Genomic DNA, 24,067 nt, shown 5'->3' with positions numbered 1-24,067 from the left:
CACTTATGAGGAAACTGACAAAAAGTGTGAAGTTAAGCTTTGGAGGTGACGGTATTGAAGGGTTGCAAAATGATCAACAAGAAATGAAATGTTACATTTTTCAATCTCTTTCTCCAATCCTTGACTTGTTATGAAATACTTGTACCACTTCAGGTCTCTAAAACCATTATATTTAACAACCTGAGAAGGTAGCCTCACTTCCAAGCAGGTGACCATACAACCTGTGTTTAGGGGTCACAACCAGTCATTGCTTAATCTTAGGGTCAAAAGTTGGACCATGGACTGCATTTTTCTTTTCATGTATGTTTCTCATTACATTCTCTTGTGCAGATAAGAAATGCAGTGTTTATTGGTCACTATTTGCTCCTGGGTCTGAATAATGTGTGTATACTTTGCAGTTTTTAATATCATATGCACATAGTTTAATTTTTTTATTTTTATAATTAACAATAAATGAGTGACAGTTTTAAGGTAAAATTTGAGCGTGTTGGTTTAACACTGACTAAAAATAACCATATTTTAGTTTGGGTACTGTACAATTACTTCCGCATTGAGATATTCTGGACCAGGCCTCGTGCCACGCCCACCACCGCTGCTTGCGCTAGATTTACAGGTGTAAGAGAAGTGCGTTTAAAGATGGTTAGCAGAAGAAACGTCTGAGAGAGTCAGCCACTTGTTTGAGCCTCAGTCAGACTCAGATGAGGAGTTTGTTGTCCACCAAAATCGGCGATTAGAAGACGTATCAGAAAGGTAAGTGTAGTCATTTGTTTATGTTGTTTGTTAGCTTGTGCGTGGCTGCGACTGACTGAGTGTTATTGGCTGTGCTAATGCAAACTCTCGCTCTCTGTGCTAACAACTTTTCGGTGACTGGTGAAGTAGCAGTGTGTTTCAAGATGGTTAGTGTTAGAAGAAACATCAGAGTGACTCAGCCACATGTTTGAGTCTCAGTCAGACTCAGGAGGAGTCAGTTGTGCACCAAAATCGGCAACTAGCAGACATATCAGAATGGTTAGCGTGGTTAGCATCTTTCACCTGTTTATGTTTTTGTTAGCTTGTAACTGGCAGTGGCTGACACAGAGTTAGTGGTTGTGCTAATGCTAACTCTTGCTCTCTGTACTGACAAGGTTTTGGCTTCCTTTTACCTTCCCCCCTCTCCCATCCCCGCAAGTTGACAGGATTGGTTGCTGATGGTTTGTGATGTATGAATCTCTGGCTGTTTGAATATGTTTTTATGATTTACTGCGGTTCCAAAATTGAAATACGCAGCCATGGCATTGACTGCTTATTTCACTCATGAAATGTATTGTACTAAATGAAAACATCATATGGACATGTTAACAAGGTTAAAAACTTTATTTTCATCATTGCTGCGGTGATACACAGGGGCACTCCGTGACTTTGTGACATCATTGTTGTGTGTGGACGTGCAACCGAGCACAAATCTGTGTTCAAAAGGCTTTTTGACCAGAGAGACATAACAACTTGCAACCAATTTTATTGTAATCTTTGTGACTGGACACAGAACTTATTGAAAGTACATTATGAACATTTATACGAAATGACCACGACCAGCTGTCAAACCATGGTTCGGTCTTGTATCCACTGTTCTTGGTTTTGGGAATTGATATTTTACCTCCATTCAATAAAGAAACCTTCCAATAGACCTCTCAAGTGTTATTAAGTTTAGCCAGGTATCAATGAATAATTTAAACTGAAATGAAAAGCAGCGAGAGGAAAGTGTGATGGAGGATAACGAGGTGTGAAGATGTGCTCAGTCAAGGACCAGAGGAGAGAAATGGGAGGGAACTTTTACACTGAAAAAAAAAAGAGGTGAGACACAAAGAGACAGAGCAGGCAGGGCAAAAGAGTCTTTACAGGAGCAGGTATAGGAGAGAGATGTGAATGGAAGAGAAATACAAAAAGGGAGAGTCAGAGAGAGAGAGACACTGGGAGAAAGAGGTGAGAGAAAGAAGGTCAGACTGAATGATGGAAAGTGCTCTGGCGAGAGAGGGGGTATTTATGTCTGGTGTCGCTGGCACAGCAGGACGCCTCCTAAAAGGAAGCCAAGTTTGATACAGAGTGCGAGAGAAGAGAGCGCTGCTGTGTGAAAGACAGCTGATGGAACAAAGGGCTCAAAATTGCTCCATTAGACTGTCCAGAGAATCATGTTCTAAAAATGAATTTTAGAACAGCACAAAATAATTTATAGGAGTAATCTTTAAAAGTATACAAAGAAAAAAAAACCTGGCAATTCATTCTAAGGTTAATATTCTGTGAAACAACAAACTGTCTGTGATAAATTAATCTTTGAATAATACATTTCACAAAATGTATAATTCAGTTAATGTGATTTGCCGATTTGCCTCAGACTGATACTGTCAGGGAAAATGAAAATATGAAATGATCTGTCGCCCCCGAAGACACATGACATGAGACCTTGGGGCCAGAAGGGCAATTCTGGCAAAAATGAGTGTCATATATTAAATTAAAGCTCCGGGTGAGATCTGTTCAAAGGCAAAGATTATAGAAGACAAAAAGAAATGCCAAAAAGGTTTTGATTCAGTATATGAAAACTCTCCACTGTGAGTTTTTTACATGGCATGATTTTTTTTTCTGCAAAATGAAAGAAAAGTGATTGTCATTCACTGTGACAACTTGTTGGCTCCCCTGCAAAGTTTTATGTCACTCTGCTTTAACTTTTTCAATGGGCCTTAAATACTGTGTAAGTCTGATAGACTACAATATGTTAGGGTATTGAAAATGACTTATATGCACTATCTGTCAATATATTATGAAGCTATATTATATTTACAAAGTGTCCAGATGCCACACAGACAAAGTAACAACAAAGTACAAAGTTAAGTCAATTACCCAGGCAACTGTCTCACATGAATATAATAAGTCCACTTGGCACCTGATTAAAGTAACCTGATTGAGAATTTTTTGGCTAAAATTGCATGTAACACTCACATTTTTGTTATAACAGTCACACTTTTTGTCATAGCAGTTTTCTCAGACATAATTTAAAATAATCATAGATTCATTCTAGTGTTTAACAGTTCCAATTTTGCAGATAATTAGTTCTGCAAGACTAAATGAGGACATAAATTAAACTTCCAAGGAGCCGTATTTAACAGCACATTAATGTTGGTGAACCGTGGCAGTGTCATAAAATGGAGAGAAAGGGATAACCACAAAAAGAGAGACCTCTGAGGAAAGTCAATGACACTTTGTACAGTCAAACATTTTCCTCAATTCTTTGCTTTTACACTTTCTACATTTCGTCTGAAAAAAGAGAGAATAATTGTATGTCATAATTTAGTTTTAGTTTTTAGGACCAGATCTTACCTGTGAACACAGTGTTGACATAATATCTTAAATGGTAAATGTGTTTGCTAACAGTTGCCTCTTTACACATCCAGCAGACACAAAGCAACATTAGTATTCAGTGAGAATCGAGTTTCTGGCGAATGTACCTGGCAAATCTAAGTCCAAAATTCACTCTCCTTTGACTCGGAGTCAGTTTACCAGGGCGTCGTTAACTGAGAGCAGCTGCTGCTGCCACAGACGAAAACAAGGTTGATGTGTGTGCTGAAAGTGAACTGAAACAGTACAGTGGAGGTCCATAAATCCAAAACAATGAGCTGAAAGAGGCTTAAACTCCATGGAGTCTCCGTAGAGCTGGGGGAACGTGCAGAATTTTCTGTGTCACAATGAACAACACCTTTCACATTAAACATAGTATCTTGATCCATTGTTATATAAAAAGGTTGATTAGAGCAGCATTAACAAAGGATTAGTACTTTTTGGTATGTAAAGATGAGCAGAGACCGTACATTTTTATTAATGTTGTACATTATGTTATTTCATGCTACAATTCCAATAAAGTTTATTCAAATGAGACAATTGCATCCTCAACAATGTTGACAAAACAAGAGAACGGCAGTATTACTTTGTGTAATTATACCATGAACGGAAAGAAAAATGGAAAAATAAAAAAGAGTGTCAGATGGCTGGATATACTGACAATACAGACAGTCTTGTATCACAGTGAAGTCTCAGTCAATACTACAATTAACCACAGCATGTAAAGTACCGCTATTATGATTTAAAAACAAGCTCACTACAGTTTTATAATGGATCTTTTGGCAGCAACCATGTGGGAAATCAGACCATGAAGCTGCTCAAGCTGCAAGACTGCCAGAAGTCCATCGGAGCGTCCAACAGCCAGAATGTTGATTGTTCAGGCAGTGAATCAAGCGCTGTGACCCTGCCTCAAACTACAGGTCAAACAACAACTGATCTGGCAGAAAAGCAAACAATTTGTGGTTGAAATCAGTCGGGCTTAATTTAACATTTTGAATACACTGCATCCTTACCATATCCTTAATCTCGTGCTTGTTTTCACTGAGCAATGGTCAAAGCTTAGTCAGTAAACAAGCAGGAGTTGCACCAAGAACTCTGAATGAGTTCATCTGCTTAAGTGCAACTGAAACCTTCTGCGAGAGGTTAAAGGCTGAGCGAGCGCCTGGGCCAGCACTAACTCATCCACCTCTACCAAGCACTTCTGTTGATAAAAAGGTCCTCTAATGGAGTCAGCCGGTCAGGCATTGATCTGGTCTGCGGAGTGACTCTGGCACCTCTGGTGATACCGATTTTAAGATGTTTGGTCCAGGGCACGTTGCCGTTAGCTGTATTGATCTAACCTGCAGACTCTGCTCATTGGACTTTATGGCATGATTGTGTAAGAGTTGTTCTATGAGTGGTCCTATTGAAAAGGACATTGAGACTGGCAGTTCTTTCATGAGCTGGCCTGTTGGGATTGCTAGCGGCACACTCAGTCCTACAGCAGAAAAAAAAATCAGTAGTGGCTGTCGATGTGAGCAGCAGGGGTCAAGCCGCCTGTCCTTATAATTCTGCACTGTAAACCCACGACGCAGCGTCTTAGTGTCTCTTAGTTTCCTCTCCATCATTTACGAGGACGACTAGCTTTAAGGCTGACTGAAATATTCTACAGCCATATTTTTGGACCATGTCCTGAGACTCTATTCAACAGGAATATGGCTCAAAATGAAATCAGCCTTAAACACCGTGGCACTGGTTCATGTATTTTCAAGCGCTCTTTGTGAGGGTAAGGTTATAAATCAATTTTAGGATCGACTGAGCGCTTTATCTTGATTTTCAACCTTGGCAGATCTTTTACGGGTCTTTTAAACATTAGTATATTTCTTGCACTGGCGAGGCGGTCGAAGCGTCTGACTGCTCTCTTTATGTAGAACAAGGCTATTCAATCTGGTCTGATTCAGTGACTCATTCTTTTAAATGAGGCATATTAAACTGCACCTGTTGATGGGAGGTTGGGAGCAAATGGAGTGCGTGTGATTGTGTGTATGCATGTTGTATTGATCCAGCTGGAGGAGAGCTGGGGAGGACTTCCACATGGCCTTGATGTGTGAGATGCCGTCTGGACCTGGAGACTGCACTATTGATCACCATGTCGAGTCTTAAGTAGCCTCTCCATTCAGGGCCCTTGACGGCAACACACTTCCAAAACGACAGTAATCAATGGAAATGGTTAAATGACCCCACACATCTCGAACATTATGAATTGCCCTGGCACAGCGGATTTATCTTTGTGGATTATGGAGCACTGTCTGACTTATTGACCACTTGTGAGACTACTTATCCTCCCTGAGGATAGACATTGTGTCAGACTAAAGCTTAGTGTTTATGAACTATACCCCCAGTGAGTCAGTGAATGTTTACTTCTCTTTCCTTGCTGCTGCAAAAGACCCTCTTTGCATGATAGATAGGCAATATATGAGCCATTTTCCTCTTTTCGCTCCTCACTGCTTGTAATCCAAACACATTTGAGTGTGATAGTTGTCAAATGGTAGCGGGTAATCAGACACAGACAAAAATGAATAATGCATCACAATATGTCTGACTTTCATTGTGTTGATTATTGTCAGAATGAGCCAGAGCGCTGACGAAACGAAAAGACATTCAGCACAACTCGACATCCAAAGGCAAAATATACATTGTCAGTGTCTTTCTGTCATACAGTAGAATATACTGTGGCATAACACCAGAAAGTTATAACAAGTCAGAACTGCAACTGTCACTTCCTTCCCCATATATTGTAAGCTCAAGAGGCGAGGAGGTAGTCAAGTCGTCTATCACTTCACTTTGCCCCTGCAGTGTAGACACATTGACAAACAGTATAACGCAGACAATTGAGATTGATACAACTGCAGAGACACACAGAAAGCTCTGGACATAACAGAGCAGACCACAGCAGCAACACTGTCTTCTCCCAGACTACATTTATGGACAACTGGGCTGAAATGATCAAACAAAGAGAGGAAATGTCAAAGTATGTGACTGAAGAAGTGAAATACTGATTTATTTTTTTATTTATTTTTTTTTAAACTACAAATTATCACATCTGTCATTAAACATAGCAAAAACCGCAGATGGGTGTGAAAAATGCGCCCATTTGCAACGATTTCTCCGTTTGAGTCGTAAGGGGTAGCACTGTGTATGTGGTGATTTGTGAGGATCATTACAGCGAGAGGCCAGTGTTTAGGGGGAGGACTTCTCACATCAGTGAGAGTGACAAAGACACAGAGTGAAAGTGTGAGAAACTAATTGTAAAAATGAGAGCCGCATTTAGCTACTGTTAAACAACAGAACTAAAAGGTGGCATGCTGCAGAAGGGGTGTTTTATTGAGTTGTTAGCCATTTGAGAGGAAAAAAAAATGTCCTCACTCAATTGCCCAGTGTTGTAATATTAGTGGCATATCTTTGAATTAGAAGAGCTGTAGTGTTATGGAAACCACAGCGATGAATGGACATGTATGATAAAGTGGCATGAATGTCCTTAGTATGCATATAAAAACTGTAATCTTTTCTGACAAGAGTTTGACATTTCGGCTCTGCTATTGCAATTTTTCAGAGTGTTAGTTGATGACAAGCCCCTTCTATTTTTATCTGAGCCTTAATGCCTTTAGCCCCACTTTCTGAATTAGCTGTCAGCCACTGTGGTCTCCTTCTCAATGCTTCTTTGGAGCTCAAATGACTGAATTAGGCTCTACCTTTAAAGATAATTGCTTAATTGGGGTCTTTTCATATGCTGTCGCTAGCTGAGGACCTGAGAAAGGCTCTGATAACTCTGTAATTATTCGGCTACAGCAGATATACGCGTTTCAGGCCGAGCTGTGAAGAATGAGCTGACAGCCTCATGTTCTCTCTGTGTCCACTCTCCCTCCATGGACTTTTGAGATATAGCTAAAATCGCAGGGCCTCTTTCAATACAAATCCATGAGTATTTGTGCGTGTGGCTATCTTAGGGTGTGTGTGTGTGTGTGTGTGTGTGTGTGTGTGTGTATATGTCAGGACTCATAAGTGTATCTCAGTATATGAATGAGATGTCAGAGGATGTCTGAATCCAGCTAGGCTGCATGTATGTCTGGGGAAAGTCTTTGCCTCTGCTTTTATTCCTGCTGCACTGCCACTGTCTCCTATTTGAAAGGAAGAACACTATTACATGGTACATCTTCTTCCTTCTAGTACTGCTCTTGGATACAAAGTGTCAGATGAAGTCTATTTGTGTAAGATGTTTTGGGGAGGAACATCACGTACATGGCGGCAGCTTTCACCTGAACCTTTTTTCCAAAGGCTCGGCTGTCAATATAACTTTGCCCGTAGAGAGTAGCAGAGATGTACCATGCTGGCTAGGGAGAGAAGTAAATACAGTTATGGTCTGAGGTGGATAACAGCGGGGTGTCAGGATGAAGAAGTAGGAGCCAAAGTGGGGAAGAGGGGGCAAGGAGGTTTGGAGCCATGGTGGGAAGAGAAGGAGGGGGGGGGAGATTAGTTTTGCTCCGGTAACGACAGATCATAAAAACACAAAAGGGAGGAAAGAGGAGATGAAAAAGAGAGAGAGGGGGGGGATTAGTGCCAATTCAGGAATGACAGAACATTGGGGAGTGAGAGGAAGAGGAGTGGGATGGGAGACGGGAGGAATCTTGGGAGTTTAGTTAGGATTAGTTTTGCTTCAGGGGCTGGGGATTGAATGAGGGAGAGGGAGTTGGGTGATCTGGGTGGCGTCATGAAAACAAAACCTCTTATCAGTCAGTTGTTGACAAAGTGAGACCCAGAGCAATCTCTCTCTTCCTCACCCTGCACTTTCGGCCCTCTGGGATGTGTATATTTACTGGATGTCACTGGAAGCACACTTTTATAACTAATGATGCAGTGGTAAATACAAATATTGAGCTGCAGTCAGTGATCATTGTAAGAAGAAGAGCATAAAATCTAATCTCCCAAAAATATGACTCATTTTGCACCTGGTTTATAAATAATTCATTTTCTGGGAATCTCATACATCGATGATTCCCAACGTTTTTATCTTGCCATGTGGCTGTGTCGGTCTGTCCAGACTGAAGTACCTCAGTAGCTTTTTTTCGATGGATTGTCATGAAATTTCTTACATTGATCATCCCAAGAGGATGAATAATACTGACTTGATGATGCCCTGACTTTTGACTCTGGCACCACCATAAGGTAAGGACATTTTTAGCTTTTAGTGAAATATCTTGAGAACCCCTGGATGGATTGCCCTGAAATTTGGCAGAGCTGTTCATGGTAGTCAGAGGATGAATCATAATGACTTTGACCCAGATGATGGTGCTAGAATGACGATCAGAGTATCACCAAACATTTTAATTGGTCTAGTACTTTGGTTTTACAGCTAACCCTAATGACATTCCCAATAGCCTTAGTTGTAATTTGTGCACGCTAACACACTAAACAAAGATGGTGATCATGGTAAACACTACAACGTCTTAGTATCATTGTGAGCATGTTAGCATGCTGATGTCTGCATTTGGCCCAACTACTGCTCCTTAGCACGGCCTCACAGAGCTGCTAGCATGACTGTAGACACGTCAGCTGCCAGCGCACTCCATCCAAAGTGCTTGTCGCCACGTTACATAACAGATATAACTTAATCTTTAATTTTGTGTCTGCTTATAAAATAGTGGGTAAACCAAATTTGACTGACCAGATGATGTATCATATTACTTCATCAGTGTATTCAAATTACCCCTGTTTACTGGAGGTAGCCCATCCCCAAAAATTACGACTAATTACCTCCATCAGCCCAAAACAAGAGACTAGTTTGCAGCACATGAATCAGAATGAGCTTCTACAGCTGTTCCTCTTTGAGTTGGCAGGGATCTCTTGTTGCTCCTATTTTGCCTTGGAAATGAAAGATTTGCTTGTGAGGTATTTTTTCTTTTTACCGAGTCCATCCGGGGAGCCTTTAACATAGAAATAGTGCTCAACTGGGTGTTCTCTCCTGTGATACAGGGTACAAAAATGATGCAATAACAAAACATTTGAGGTTTCTGAAGTTTTCTTCAAAGTTGTATAGATATAAGAGGAAAAAAGGAGACAGCAAGAAAGACTGCTAACTAGCTCCCTGGTTATTACATGAATCCTGTACGACAGCCAAAAAAAGAACAAATAGCAGTGTCTAATGGGAGTAAACACCACGGCTGGGTAATATCTTTGACTAATCAAGTTTCTTGGACGAAACCCAGCATATGAAAATATGGTCATGACAGATGTCTTTTGTTTTTCTTTGCCAAACTTTACATGCAGTGAAGAACTGATTGACATGTTGCCAAGCCAGGTGAATGTTTCTATGAAGCTGCATATATTATCTCCGTGCTGTGCCCTGACAGGAAGTGAAGGGTAGAGAAGAAAAAAAGGAGACTGAGAGCGAAAGCAGGAGTACAGTGAGTTACTATGACTAGCCCCATTAACAGGGCTGGTTGTCAGTGTCAGCGGGCTCAGCTGCGGACAGTGGGCAACAGTAGTTGCGGAGTAACATTGTTAAAAAGCAGCAGCACTGTCAGATCTGGACATTCTCCTAAAGTGTACATGGCTGAGGTCACAGGGCGCATGGTTAACACTAGCAGAAGAGAATAACAAGTCCGCCGCTTTGCACAGATTGACTCTGAAGACTGTCCCAATGTGAATATCAAACCTCTACCGTGACAAATAGGCAAAGAGGGTGAGGGATGAAGGGCCAGGCGAGACTTGTGAAAGGAGGGAAGCATGAGCGAATTGATGGAAAGAGGTTGCCGGGAGGAAGGGAGGGTGGGAGAGAGAGCAAGGGGGATGTGAGGCAGATGGAGAGAGGTGACAGTGCAGGGAGAGAGAGAGAGAAAGAGAAAGAAAGAGACAGAAAGGGGGAAGGTTTGTGCTTAATTAGCGGCCCTGGAGAGTGTCTTGGTTGAGCCAGGAAGGAACATGGGATGCTCTCTAATTGGCCCTGGTCTGCGGAGTAGGAGGGAAGGAGGAAAAGGGAGAAAGAGAGGAGACAGACACAAGAGGGAGGAGAAGAAAAGGAGGAGGAATGACTGGACTTTTGTCTGCTCGGCATCACGTGTACGGGAGTTAGCTGTGGACTGTGGATGCATTTGTCCACAGAGACGTGGTATTAGTCAATGTACTCATTACAGCTTATTTCAGTTTACCTCTATGTTTTGCAGCTGAGCTTTAAGATATACTTTGCACTCAATATGTCCACTTATTTTAGGCAGCATTATTTCATTGTTTACAGTTCTGTAACCATTATTACTGTTCATGTATAACATTGAAGTGGTTAAAGGTTTTACTTTTTTGGAAATATGATTATTTTCTTAGATGCTTATACCACTCTCAAAACTGTCTATTAAATACACAGCTGGAACCAGTAGACAGTTAGCTTAGCTTTGCTCAAGAGGAACTGGAAACAGTCTGAGGGATAATCCAGTCTGTAACTCCCTGTGCAACTGCAACTTTTCTTTTTTCGTTAGCGATTAAATAAGTGAGATGATTAGTGAGCTGTAGAGGTGCTGGAAGGCTAGCTGTTTCCCTGTATCCCTCTTCTTCCAGTCTAAGCTATAGTAGCTTCATATTTACCATACAAACGCATTGATCCTCTAATCTAACTCTCTGCAAGAAAGAAAATGAGTGTATTTCCCAAAATGTCAGACTATTGCTTTAAGTTGCTCATTCAAGTCCCCATGCCTCAGGATAATTATAGTTCCTACCTGCTGTTATTTGATCTGAACAAAGAGTAACGTTAGGTGTTTACTGAATTGCCGTGATGGAACTGACTGAAACGCTGCCAATGAAAAATCCAGGTTAAAAGATAAGGAAATACACTACATGTTTTTGTGGACTTTTAATCTGGTTCTGTCTTTACCAGAATTAAGTTTGGCCTTCAAGCTCCAATTAGCGGAAATATCAAAAGAGTAGTAAAGAGGTGGTATTCCTCCAAAATTGTTTCATCATGACAGTAAAGTGAGGTAGATAAAGAAATGTTTTTTTTTTCCCAGTCTGATGTGCAAGAATTTGACTGGCTTGCACAGAGACCAGACCTCAGGCCCATCCAGTGCCATCGGGATGAACTGGAACACCGACTGAGTGTCAGGCCTTATTACCCAACATCAGCGGCCGACCTCACTAATGCTCTTGTGAATGAATGGGAGCAATTCCCAGTTCCAAAGAAAGCGTTCCCAGAAATATCAATGGAATGAGATCAGCAGTAACATATGGGTGTAATGTCTGAGTTTTATCCATGTATTATAGACAGATAGATACAAAGATAGAGTATATAGATAGATGTAGGTAGCATACTCTATTGACGTGTTTTACAGTAATGTTTGTGTGCTTTCGCTGCACAGGGTCAAGGAGAAAACTTGGTTGCCATGATCCCGCAACCAAGAGGAGAGGCGAGAAAGCTCAGAGGATATGAATAAGGGAGCAGGAGAGATGGATGAGGGGAGTGGGGAGAGGCAGGAGAGAGACAGAGATGGATGGAGTGAAGAGTCTGGCTGTACAGGGGCACAGCTACAGAGAGACACAATTCACAGAAGCACAGAGGAGATCTCGGAGAGGCTTTGGAAAAATGACAAGTCAAGAAGTTGGGGAAGGAGGGATAATGAGCAAAGAAGAGAGGTAGGAGTATCTGTGTGTTTGTGTGCAAAAGGGAGAGACCGAGGCCAAGGGGGAGAAAAAGGGAAGTCTGTCGGAGAGAATTTGGAGGGGAGAGGGAGAGACGTGTGCCTAAAAATTCCAAAGAAATAAGGAGATCCTAGAGGGAGAAGGGGCCGTCCAGGAAACAAATCGGGCCAGCTCAGCACGTTCTTCTTCATCCACCCCATGTAAGATGGTGGCATTATTCTAACCATGGCCCCAATCAATACTTGTGACAGCATATTGGTGATCAATCAAAGTGCCAGGACAGAATTGATCATGCTCAGTCAAATGTGACATAAACAAGGCCTTGCAATCGATATGATGTTAGTGTATTCAGTCCAAGACAAACACTCTGTATCTCAATTAACTGCTCATTTTGCCAGTGTATACTTTGATAAAGAGAGTCATTTATGCGCACCTAAAAGCAGCAGGCTGAGAGATGTTGGAGCAACCACAGGACAAAAAAATTTAAATAGTAAATGGTATCTTGTTGTTAACATCATTGAATTTTGTCTGCCTTATACTTTTACCTTACCTTTACTCAGAAAAGAAAGATTGCATATGGAGCTATCACTTTTACACACTTAGTGTCTCCTTTCATGTGCACAGAGGGAAAAAAAGAATAAATTACCATAAACAAGTATGATAAAGAATTGCAAAACATTCAGCAGGAGCATTTAAGTTTAAGTGAGCACCTTACTGAAGAGACAATCAGTAACATGAGCTGGGGAGGTTTTTTTTTTTTTCTTCCCCCCTGCAAAGTTAATAACACAGCACACCACAGCAAAACAATCAGATAGTGAAGAGCTGCGAGAGGTGCCTTAATTATAGGTAGGAGCTAATTATGCAAGATTGAAGTTATGCTTGCCGTACAAATGTCACCACATAATGAGACGGAGTGGAACAAGGGTCAGGAAGAAGGTGCACAAGGCAATGGACCACACCAATTGATGCCGAGGTCATGCCAGATCCAGACGCAGATTTAAAATCTTCATTAAGGCTTTGATAATAGCTCAGTTTATTGCATGCAAATGAGGCTTGAAGATCGATACCCCGACACTTGGTTCAGTCTAATGGAGAAAAGAGTGACGGTGATACATGGTTATAACCACGCTGCTTCGCATTACGGATAACCCTTGCTAACCCCGTGTACCCGCTATCCCTGCAATTAAACGATAATGCCTATGGGAGAGAGAGCAAGCGAGAGGGCCGCCGCTCAAAGCACAGATGCTTCTATCAGAGCTAAATGATACTCTGTCTGACCTCGGGTGTAGCTCGCTGTGGCGCGTTGGGAGCTTTCGGAGCTGTAATGCACCATTATGATATCGAGCGGCCTATAGCTTCCCCTTTCTACTCCTACCACTACCCCCACCCAACTCTACATAAACCCCTCTGCTCCTCCTCCTTCCACCCCGTTCAGTGCTGCCATCGAATGGCAGAGCGTTAGTGTGATTTCCAGAGGCTGAAAACCCCGAGGAGGAAGCAGGATGGCTAAATTGACCAGATTACTGAGACTAATTGGTCCAATCCTGAAGAACTGGCTCATTAAAATGTGTGAGGAGATAATGAAGCATGCTACAGAGTGCAGAGGAAACGTGCGAATAATACACATGCAAACACCAGGCAAAGTGTACAGGTGGAGTAAACACACACATTCAATGTGCACTCACTTTTGCGTACACACGCTTTCCCCTGCACTTTGTACCCTGGCAGTCACACACACTTGCACCACCAGGTTTTAGATAAATGAGACAGTTATTTACAGTATGGCACAGCGTGTATTAATAAGATCGTGCTTAAAGGTTCAGTTCACCCAAATTACAAAAACATTTCCTCACTAGCCTCTTGTATTATCTTGCATTGCAGAATTTCTACCAAAGCAATAATCGCATAAGCAACCTTTTGTCCTTGAATTTATGTTTATACACGGTTAATTCTGTTTTGTCAGACACGTAATGCTGCTTGGATTCCAATTTTTTTTTACTCAACATAATTTGAAAATGTTAATTAAGGTATCTGGTAAGTCATAAAATGTTGATATTGAACATAACAGTAAAAATATCCTCTTGACATCAAATATTAATTTTTTCCCCCTCTAATATTCACTCTTCAAATACAACATCATCTCCTAGCAACTAAAGCATTTTTATGGTTATGTTTAGAAACTCGCAGAATTTGGTAAAAGTTAGGGGAAAATTATTCTTATATAAGAAACAATGTCAAGAAAACAAGAATTCAGTTTCCCTCGGTCCTAATATTGGTAGTTGTTTAAGACAATTGTTCACAGCAATGTTTCCAGCCATTGTTTTTGTTCAATGCTGTGACTACCACAAATAAAATTCCATTAAACTCCATACAGGCAGTAATCTCAACACAAATCCAGACAAATACATAGTAATAAAAATAATGATAATAATAAAAATCCATGGCTAGATACCATCAGTAAGAGAGACAATAGGTGCTTTTGTAATTTTGGTGGACTGAGCCTTTTAATAGAACAAGCACATCAACTATGATGTTCTGAAGGTTGACATACAGACAATAAATGATTAATTGGGTCGATGTTCAGGGTCAACAAAAGAGGGAAAGGGGTGTGTTTTCCTACGTTGAAGGTCTCCATCGCTTCATCGCCCCCTTCACTCCACAGGCCATCCCTCCATCACAGAGTGAGAGAGGGGAACAGACAGCATTGCCTGAAGCCAACAGAGCAGTAGAGCGAGCAGCAGAGAGAGAGTGAAGGAGAGGAAAGTGAGAACACACGGAGTATGGGGGTAGAGGGAAAGAAGACCCAGGTGTGGAAGAGAGAAATACACAAAGACGGAGCAAGAGAGCATGAGAGAGACGCAAACGCTGCCCAAAGAAGTTGTCCTCTCTTCTGGTTATCCTCCATCACCCTGCCTGTGTTTTCTCCATCCCTGTGACTCTCTTCATGGCCCTTTGGCTCCGTGACCCCTGTGTCGGCTGCCATTTCTCAGCCTGGCCCTGTCACTCTCCTCCTGGCTCACATGCAGCCCACACTGGAAGGTCGAGTGTCGTCAGCCGAGCTTGAACCTCACACCATTTTTGTAAGACAGAGCAGATGCTGTGACGGACTAAATGTGACAGTTGAGCTGCTGACCTTTGGTCCGGAGACGACAGACAGAAACCTGCAGCCGGAGCAGCAGCGCCCATGCACACATGGGTGCTCCGTACATACAGAAACACAACCAAAGGAACACACAACCTCACAGAATTATCAGTGTACGAAAGTGTGCACAATTCTCTCATTCATACAGGCAATACAAAAATGCATCAATAGCATATGTTTTTGTAATAGATGGGTTAGAAAAGTGCACAAAGTGTAACAATGTAATGTGAAATAAATGTGTTTATAGGCATATGATGTATTTAAATAGTAACATTTCAAATTCAGTGTTAAAAACCTGTTCCCTTTGGGCTAGTTAGTGTTGTAAAAATGATAAACGCACAAATATGTGAGGGCCTTCTCAGTGAGGAAATTAATATATCAATAAGAGAGATGAGAATAATCAGAATCATAAAGTGCTGCAAGAACTATTCTTAACAATTCAAGTTACCACACAAAATAACTTATCAGTATTAGTTTTACTGTAAGTATTCTACCATTGTTATCTTTCTAAATTACATTTCCATCTAACGCACTCTACTGAGCAGTAAAGGTGATATTTTGTTATAACAAGAAAACCTTCTTGTTAAAATCATTGTACCTTCTTGTTTTTATCATTGTAATATAAGAAAATAAGTATACGTTTTCCTTCAAATGGCAGCAGAAATACTCTGCTATAGTTATATAAATATAATATATTTAAAAAAGTAATTAAAAAAGCATATCTTTTTTTCCCCTTCTAACAAGTGCAAAAAAGTATATTCTGGCCATAATGAACGAACTTTAAAGGCATAGTATAACAATCAATTTCTCTCCGAGAGTTAGATGAAAGACTGATGCAACGTGCATAAAGTATGAAGCTAAAGAGAGGAGGAGATTAACTCAGTTTAGCATAAAGACTCGAAGCAGGAGAAACACTCGAAGTGAACAAAATCCACCCATCAACACCTCTAAAGCTCAATAATGAACTTGTTATATGTCATGTGTTTAATCCGAAACATTAACAGAATAATAAAAACAGTTTTTATGCTATATCTTGACAAATAACAGTTAAACACTTGCTCCAGCACTTCTCTGTTGGTTGCCTGGCAACCGCGCAATTATGACAAGACTTTGAGACATCTCTGCTCATGGCTGTTGTTCGCCAAGAAATAGTTACAGCACGAAACTTTCTGTGAAACTGGTAATTGTTTATTTCTTACATTTCTGTGTGTACAGACTAAACAAACAAGATATAACATGTTGATAGTGACCTTTTAGCTGTATTGTTGCATAAAAACTTTGGACAGAATCAGGTTAGCTGTTTTCCTGTACTAAGCTAAGCTAAAATAAGCAAAGCTAATCACCTCCTGGCTCAGGCTCCATACTTTACACACAGAGCGATGTTGATCTTTTTTCTCTTAGCAGGAAAGCGAGTTAATGTAGTTGTTGAGTTTTGACTTTGAAATAAAATGTGGTAGAAACTAGCCCATCATGGAGTATAATATATTTTGAATTGTTTGAGCAACATAAAAATTGTATGACAGATAATGATCCTGTTGAAAAGGGTCACCCTGAATCTGTATCTTATCTTTGGGATTTGGACTTTTAAAATTCTCTGCAATTTGCATCAACTAGAATAACTTACTTCATACATTCTGTTATATTATATAATGTAAATTAATAATCCATGAAATGCATACCCTATACTACTATATGCATCTAGAGATGCTTGTGCAGAAACTAATTATCTCTGCATTAAAATCTCTACAGCATAAAGGGAACACACTCAATATTAGCGAGAGAAGAACCGGTGGATGAAAAGCTCATATCTTTACTACAGCACTTTCTGTTAAACTACCATTTGTTTTTGCAAATGTCAGTTGGTTTTAATAGGTTGTGTAATCCCTGCGGAGCCATGACACTGGCTCCTCACGTAACAGACCGAGCCAATATTGGCTGAAGTGAATATGGAAATTACCGGGATTGGAGGTAAAAGGTTTTTCTGTCACAGGAGCGTTATGTGAGTTAAGGCTGGAGCGGTCCCTGAGGCATTTTTCCCCTTTGGCAGTCATCGCTTCTGTTTCCATCGATTCACTCTCCTCAGTCACTCGCTATCTTCCCCTCTACTTTACCACCTTTTATACTAACGGCATTTCACCTTCATTGCCTCCATCTTTTAAAATGCTCCACCTCTTAGTCCAATTCTACAGTCTAGTTCGTAATCGAGCTTTTCATCTCAGTTTTTTGGGTTTTTTTTTTTCTGTTGGTGACTCACACCATCTACCTCACTTTTTTACCCCTGTGTATCTTCCCTTAATGCCTCTCTTCTTCCTTGTGTAAAAAATAGCCTGCGTCCACTCTCTTTCCTTTATTCTTTAGCTTTTTTCTCCCTCGGAGGGGCCCAATCGCTCACTCTCTCCCACTCCCTCCACCCCTCCTGCTCTCTTGCAGTGTTTATTTAAGCAGTTTCACAGTCACTGCACCCTGCTCTGACTGTGTCGAACGACCAACCCCCCCACCCCATCTCTCATGGACATACTTTGTATTTGTGTCTCTGTACTCCTCTCCAATTTTTTTTTCATTCTTGTACACTCCTCTTTTACTTTATCCCTTTCTCCTTTCACTCTTCCCCCTGGTGCTCCCTTCTCCTTTAGACATTCTGAGATTCAGAGTTGCTTTAAAGACTTCACAGCCCCCCTCTGTCGTTGGAGTTTTTTAGATCTGAGAGGAGCAGGCAGCAGAAAACTGGGCCAGATAGAACTAGGCATAGGCAGGAGAAAATATATCTTTACACTTAGACTGTCTCAGAGACATGTAATTGTTAAATAAAAGGAAGATCGTCCCAGGCAGCTCGTAATTATCAAAAGAGATGGATGCCCTCAATGGGCTATTTAATAACCTGAAGAGGGCAGGGACTGTCGGATCTAGCTAATGTTTGAAAAGAGCAGCGTTAAGACACTAATCCCATTCATCTCAAGTTCTATATTCATTTTTCTTGTGTTAATAATAGCTGCACAAGGACATGCAAGCTCTTCAGTAGCCCCATCTCTTTCATCTTTTTAGTTTTAAAATGAGTTTATAATGAAATTATGTATATCACATCTCAAATACCTGCTGAGAGGAATAACAATTGAGAGCATACTCTCCTAGAAAGTGTTGGCTGCAGCCAGTCACTTTCATCAGTAGGTTAAAGTGAAGCTGGAATGATAAGCAGTTCAACAGTACACTGTAGTGTCCCAACATGTACATTTCAACAACTCCCTGCCAAATTAGCACTAATGTGACACTCGTAGCTGCTACTAGCATCATACTCCTGAAACTCCAGCCAAACTGTCAGTGGCTGAGTAGCATTGCGGGTAATGTGGTAACGTAGGTGCTACATTTGACAATGATTAGGATTATGTGTGGAATAAAAAAGGCAATATCGCTGGTCCTGTTGCATTGATTTGTATCCTCTTTTCCTTAAACTATCCAAAGTGAGTCAGACAATGTTGCCGTAGTGTTGCAGAGGAAACAGGGTAATGGAATCGACCTGCCAGCACCTCAAATGCTCACTAATTAATGCATTGCATCTTGTTTGTTTAATCTATTTAATTATAGTGTGAAAACAATATTGCATGTAAAGCGCTGTCTTGCCCAGCAGCAGTAACTTTCTTAAGTCTTGTCACCACCTCGAGTTTGCCGGACAAACTTGGGACTTAAGGAAGTTAACCAAGAAATAGTCAGGCACAAATAATTCTTTTTTTTTTTCCAGATTGAACAAATGTGAGGCTAGTGTTTCCCCGTTTACAGTCTTTGTACCAAGCTAGGCTAACTGGCGGCTGGTTGTAGCCTTATATTTAACGATACGATATGTATTTAACAGATATGAGAGTGGTATTGATCCACTCCCAAAACAGCCTAAAAGCACAATCAAAGCTTGTATGGATTCGAAATTTTACTCAAGGACTTGAAGATGTTTGGTTCTGTTCAGTTCTGTCTCTATGTCACACTCTTGCTTATCAGTGTTTGGAATCAGTATTTCTACTTTACATGCTTTAGAAATGAGGCAGACGCTCTTGAATGAGAACGATTCAAGTATTCAGCCATTCATTCATCAATGGGATCACTTTGTTATTGTAATGCATTACTACAAGCCTCTAGTATTTGCCTCTACATCACCACATCTACACGCACACATTCACACATGAATACACTTCCGAAGCCCATCCCTTACATCACTCACAGCCACACTGACAGCTAGAACACTTTGTAGTTCTATAGAATCAGTTGTGTTCTGCGTTCCCCTCGCTCTCAATGCTACTTTCTAGCTCCGTGAGTCTGGGGAGCTGCACCAGCGATGACAGTAATGTATTCTGGCCCTCCCCGCAGGCCTCCATGGACCTGGCTCCCTTCCTCTTCTTTTCCTCCTGGGACTTCCTTGATGTTGTGGGAGCTGAGGCCTGTTGACTACATCCCCACCCATCCTTTTATAATGCGTTTCCTCCCCTGTTGATTCCATCTTCCTGCCTTTATTACGGGTTAATGTCTTCTTTCCTAGACCCGGCAAACAGGATTGGAGAAACTGTAAGAGAGAGAGAGGCAGTGAGAGAGAGAGAGAGGATATAGTGCAATATGGTCTCATAAAACTGAAATGCAGATTATGTACTGTGGACCTGAATAATGCCAAGATTACATTACTGCTCCAAAAATTGGATTATTTGACAATAGCATGATTTGGATTATGCAAAAGTGGCACAAATTGGATAAGCCTTTTTTCATCAGTGTGTCCCACGGAAAGCTGGATAAATGTTACTTTTATACAAGAAAAACAACTTTGATTAGTGTCAAGTTTAGGAGACTAAGACATAGATATTAAAATTTTTTACTCCATAAAAATTCTTTACATCCATTAATCGCTGCACCCTTTCTTTCCATATTTCAGTGTCAAGCTGCTGTCTTATCTTCAATAATCAAAACCTGCTTTCTTTCACTTTTTCAATGCGAAAAACAAATTTACATTTAAACAGTACAACGACACCTCAGCTAAGAACACTAGTCACTCCTAGGCATCGTGCTAAACCCAGTTCGCACACAGTTTTCACTTTGGTAAGAGTGACAACTCCATTCTACCTGAAATCTTCAGGTACTTCCCATCAAATCTGATTGAAGGCTTGACACCTGCAAAGTGCTTTAGATTTTTTTACTGGACGGCCAGTAGTTGCAGATGCTGGTAACTTGGAGATAAGACAGATGTGACATTCTCATATTTCGTACCAATTTGTTGTGGTTCCACCAGATTTGCTGCCACCAGTTTTGTGGCCTCTACACATGAAATTGTTCAATTCATTCCAAGAAAAAGCTCATAATTTTTTATTTTTTATTGGTGTCACATAACCTGACACACCGCTCAGGTGAAGTATAAATATTCTCCAAAGCTGCTGAAGTCACCATCTTTTGTCTGTACTAAACGTTGCCGTGGTTACGGACCTTAATCACTGCTAAGGCGTTATTCATTTGCTGAGGGAGCTGACTGCGTTTACATGTTCACACATATACACTCACGCACACACTCACACACACACACACGCACAGACACACAGTACTCATTTCATTCTGCTCACCACAAACGGAAATTCACTCTCATTAGTGAATAACTTGTCAATCTCAGACGCTAACGGTACGAAAGTATCCACAGATGCACAGTGGTGTGAGCCTGAGAGGAAAAACAAAACAGAGAACAAACATAGTAGCTTGGTAGGGACTTTAAAGCAAGCCTGTTTCATCTTTTTGTCAGCCAGTCATGATGTTCGGCATGTCTGCTGTGACATGATTAGCTGCCACTGCCAACAATCTGTAATACTAGCATGCAGAAAGAGAAAGGGGTCGCCTTTGTAGCTGCTAGTTCTACTGTGCGAGCACCCAGATGGCCTGTGTGTATCTATGTTAAACAAAGAATAAATGTTTGCACAGAAGAAGAGGCATCAGAAGAGTAATGGTGGTGTCTTTTTCCCCTTCTTTATTTTCTTCATATCTCTGTTTGTGTTCTCTTGCTGTCTGCTGTGTCCCTGTGTTCGCCCTCTAAATTAAATTATCACATTGACACACCGATAAGTAACTGTACCTCCGACCCCCCCCCCCCCCACACACACACACACGCACACACACACACACACACACACACACACACATGTACATGAGGGCTACGCAGACACATGGGCACGCACACAGTCGTTCTGTACATCATGACATTTGCAGAAGAGTGCGCTCACACACACACACACACACCTACGGGGAAACTTTACTCAGCTTTTGGTATCTTGGGTAAATCTGTTTGGCAGAAGTTGAATTTGGCAGAGCAGCTTCTCCACGGTGAATAACACTGAAACTAATGAGTTCATCTCTTCCACCCCTTTTTTTCTTCATCCACCTCTTCTCCTTTGCTCACATTTGCACTCTTGTTCTCTCTGCTAGTCCTACTGTTTCACTTTCCTTCCTCCTCTCCATCGCCCCTCTTGGACCTCCTCTCTTTACCTGCACAGATGGTTTCAGTGGCTCCTCTGAGTCTTAATTATTCCGTCAATTACTGTGGGAAAATGTGCAATTAAAGTGGACAGTCATTCTGCGCTGTGTGGCTCCATATTTATTAGGGTTGCACCTGATTTCTAGGGCTCAGGAGTTTTTCGATGCTCCATGCCATCTTTTCCGTCGCCTTTAGGTATGTGTGAGGGACATCTTGGGGGAATTAACACATTTTATTTCCCTATTCTATTTCTCTGTCGGGATTCCCACTAATGGATGAAATAGTATTGTGAGCATATGGCCTAAACAATTAGATGACACACTGCAGTATGTCAAATATTTTTTATGAATTGCTTGGTGCTGTAAAGTCAAGTTTGGCATTAAAATAAGAACCCACATCAACATATATTCAATCAAACGTTGAATAAATCAAATATTTTTATTGATTTTTGCACATAATGTACAATCACAGTGGCACTTAATACTCCATAATGAGATAAACATAGAAATACAAAAACAGATTATTGCGGCATTGCAAATTAAAATACCAGTTTAATACAGTAAATTGGCAATGAATACATTAAATAGGAATAAAATAGAAAGAGAACAAAGACAAGTGTTGAATAGAAAAGAAAGGGGTGGGGGGAGGGGGGGGGTTGCTACGTTGTATTAGTGGAACGGAACTCAGTCTCAAAATAAGACAGAAACAGTTGCCAGGGAACTTTAAACTGCAGATACATGTAACCTATGCAGAACCTTAAACTGCATGATGAGTTTACCAATGTCATTGTGGGCTGCCAGCCTGTACTCTTCCTCCCACTGCCTCGTTTAGTGGTTAAATGAGGAGGCGACCTTTTGAATGCTATCATATAAAACTGACACCAGACCCCTGCCAACTGGATCCATGTTCAAACAGGCATCTATCCAGATACTCTGTGGGTTGTTCGAAAGAAGTGTGTTGTTACATAACTGCGGACCAGTAAATATCTAAAGACATCTGACGGGCAAATATTAAAGCCTTTCTTTAACCATTCAAAAGAAATAAAGTGCCCTTACTTAAAGAGGACCTTCACACACTTGATCCCTCTCCGATGCCATAATCGTGTCTATAAGAGAAGGAGTAAAATTGACGTTTGCCAGAATAGGGGAAGTGATAAGAGCTTGTTTGTGTTTGAAATGGGTTGTAAACTGAGATCACATCTCACTATGAATAATTGGGTTATTCGTCCAGTAGTGTTAACTTAAGAGTAGTGGGACACAAATTAAAGAGCAAAGAGACACTGGATTACTTGAATACTCCTCCATAAGACCTCAAACTGGAGATTCATCATCGGATCAATCAGCGATCCAAAATATCAACTTGTGGATGTGGGCCGCCCAATAATATTCTAGCATTCTTTCATTATTTGGGGAAAATTTTTATTCCAAATAATTGTATATGTGCATTTATTTTATTCCATAAAAAAGGGTTTAGGAATAAAGACTGGAATTGCTTGAAGCAAGAAATGAAAATCTGGGCATGATGGTAATTTTACAGACTTGATCTTCGTTCAGGCTTTGGCATTGATCTGTTTTCCTGATGTGCCAATCTTACTCAGGATCACTGTGTTCATTGCTGGCTTCGCAGAAACCCACAGAGAGTGGCAATGAGTTTGTCAGATCACGCACTGTGGTGCAACAAAACACTTATGTGCGGCGTTAATCTGTCGGAGTACTGTTCTTCTCTGGGTCCGCGGCTCTCCCTCCGCTCTTCATTACGAGGCCGTAATCCTGACAGCGACTCTCCACACACAGGGCAGCGAGGATACGGACGAACAACAGGAGACCTGCTTATTCACCGAAAGCCCAAAGTAAACACTGCAGCTGCTATGGGCGGGTGACGCTGACAGCTAGAGCGGTGTGTGGGGGCTGTAGAGAGGGAGAGACAGTTACAGTGAGAGTGATATGTGTGTGTGTGTGTGTGTGTGTGTGTGTGTGTGTGTGTGTGTGTGTGTGTGTGTGTAGACTTGTACACAAGTATGACAAGCAGAAGGGCAATCTAGATTAGTATCCAGTGTAATGACACCCACAGAGAGAGAGAGAGACAGATATAGAGAGAAAAGGGAACATGTGAAGAGGATGCTTGGCTGATGAGGAGAGGGAAGAAGAGGGTTGTATGAGGAGAAAAGACTCCGAAGAAGAAGCCGAAGAGAACAGCAAATAATAAAAAAGACCGAAGTGGGGAGGAAGGAGAAGAAATGAAGGAATACGAGTGAAAGATTAATAGGGAGAAGACGGAGATGGAGGATGATGGTGGAGTAGAGTGAAGGGCCCGTGGCGCCACTCTAAGTCATCCTAACCAATGAGGACCTGGATGCTGAGAGGGCTTGTTCACAGCAGGCAGCTGCGAGCACATCACTTTGAAACCTCTTTCACATCCCT

General features: G+C 41.2%; 1 long non-coding RNA gene across 1 annotated transcript; it reads left to right on the top strand.

Moving 5' to 3' along the window:
• The first annotated feature begins 611 nt into the window (after positions 1-611).
• Positions 612-16,623, top strand: LOC130183869 (uncharacterized). Its single transcript, XR_008829898.1, has 3 exons — positions 612-750; positions 11,745-12,018; positions 14,687-16,623. It is a non-coding gene; the product is annotated as an uncharacterized LOC130183869 (long non-coding RNA).
• The last annotated feature ends 7,444 nt before the right edge of the window (positions 16,624-24,067 follow it).

The sequence above is a fragment of the Seriola aureovittata genome, chromosome 16, assembly GCF_021018895.1.
Source record: "Seriola aureovittata isolate HTS-2021-v1 ecotype China chromosome 16, ASM2101889v1, whole genome shotgun sequence".
NCBI lineage: Eukaryota > Metazoa > Chordata > Actinopteri > Carangiformes > Carangidae > Seriola > Seriola aureovittata.
The sequence above is the reverse complement of the archived record's forward strand: the minus strand, read 5'-3'. Positions and strand labels throughout refer to the sequence as shown.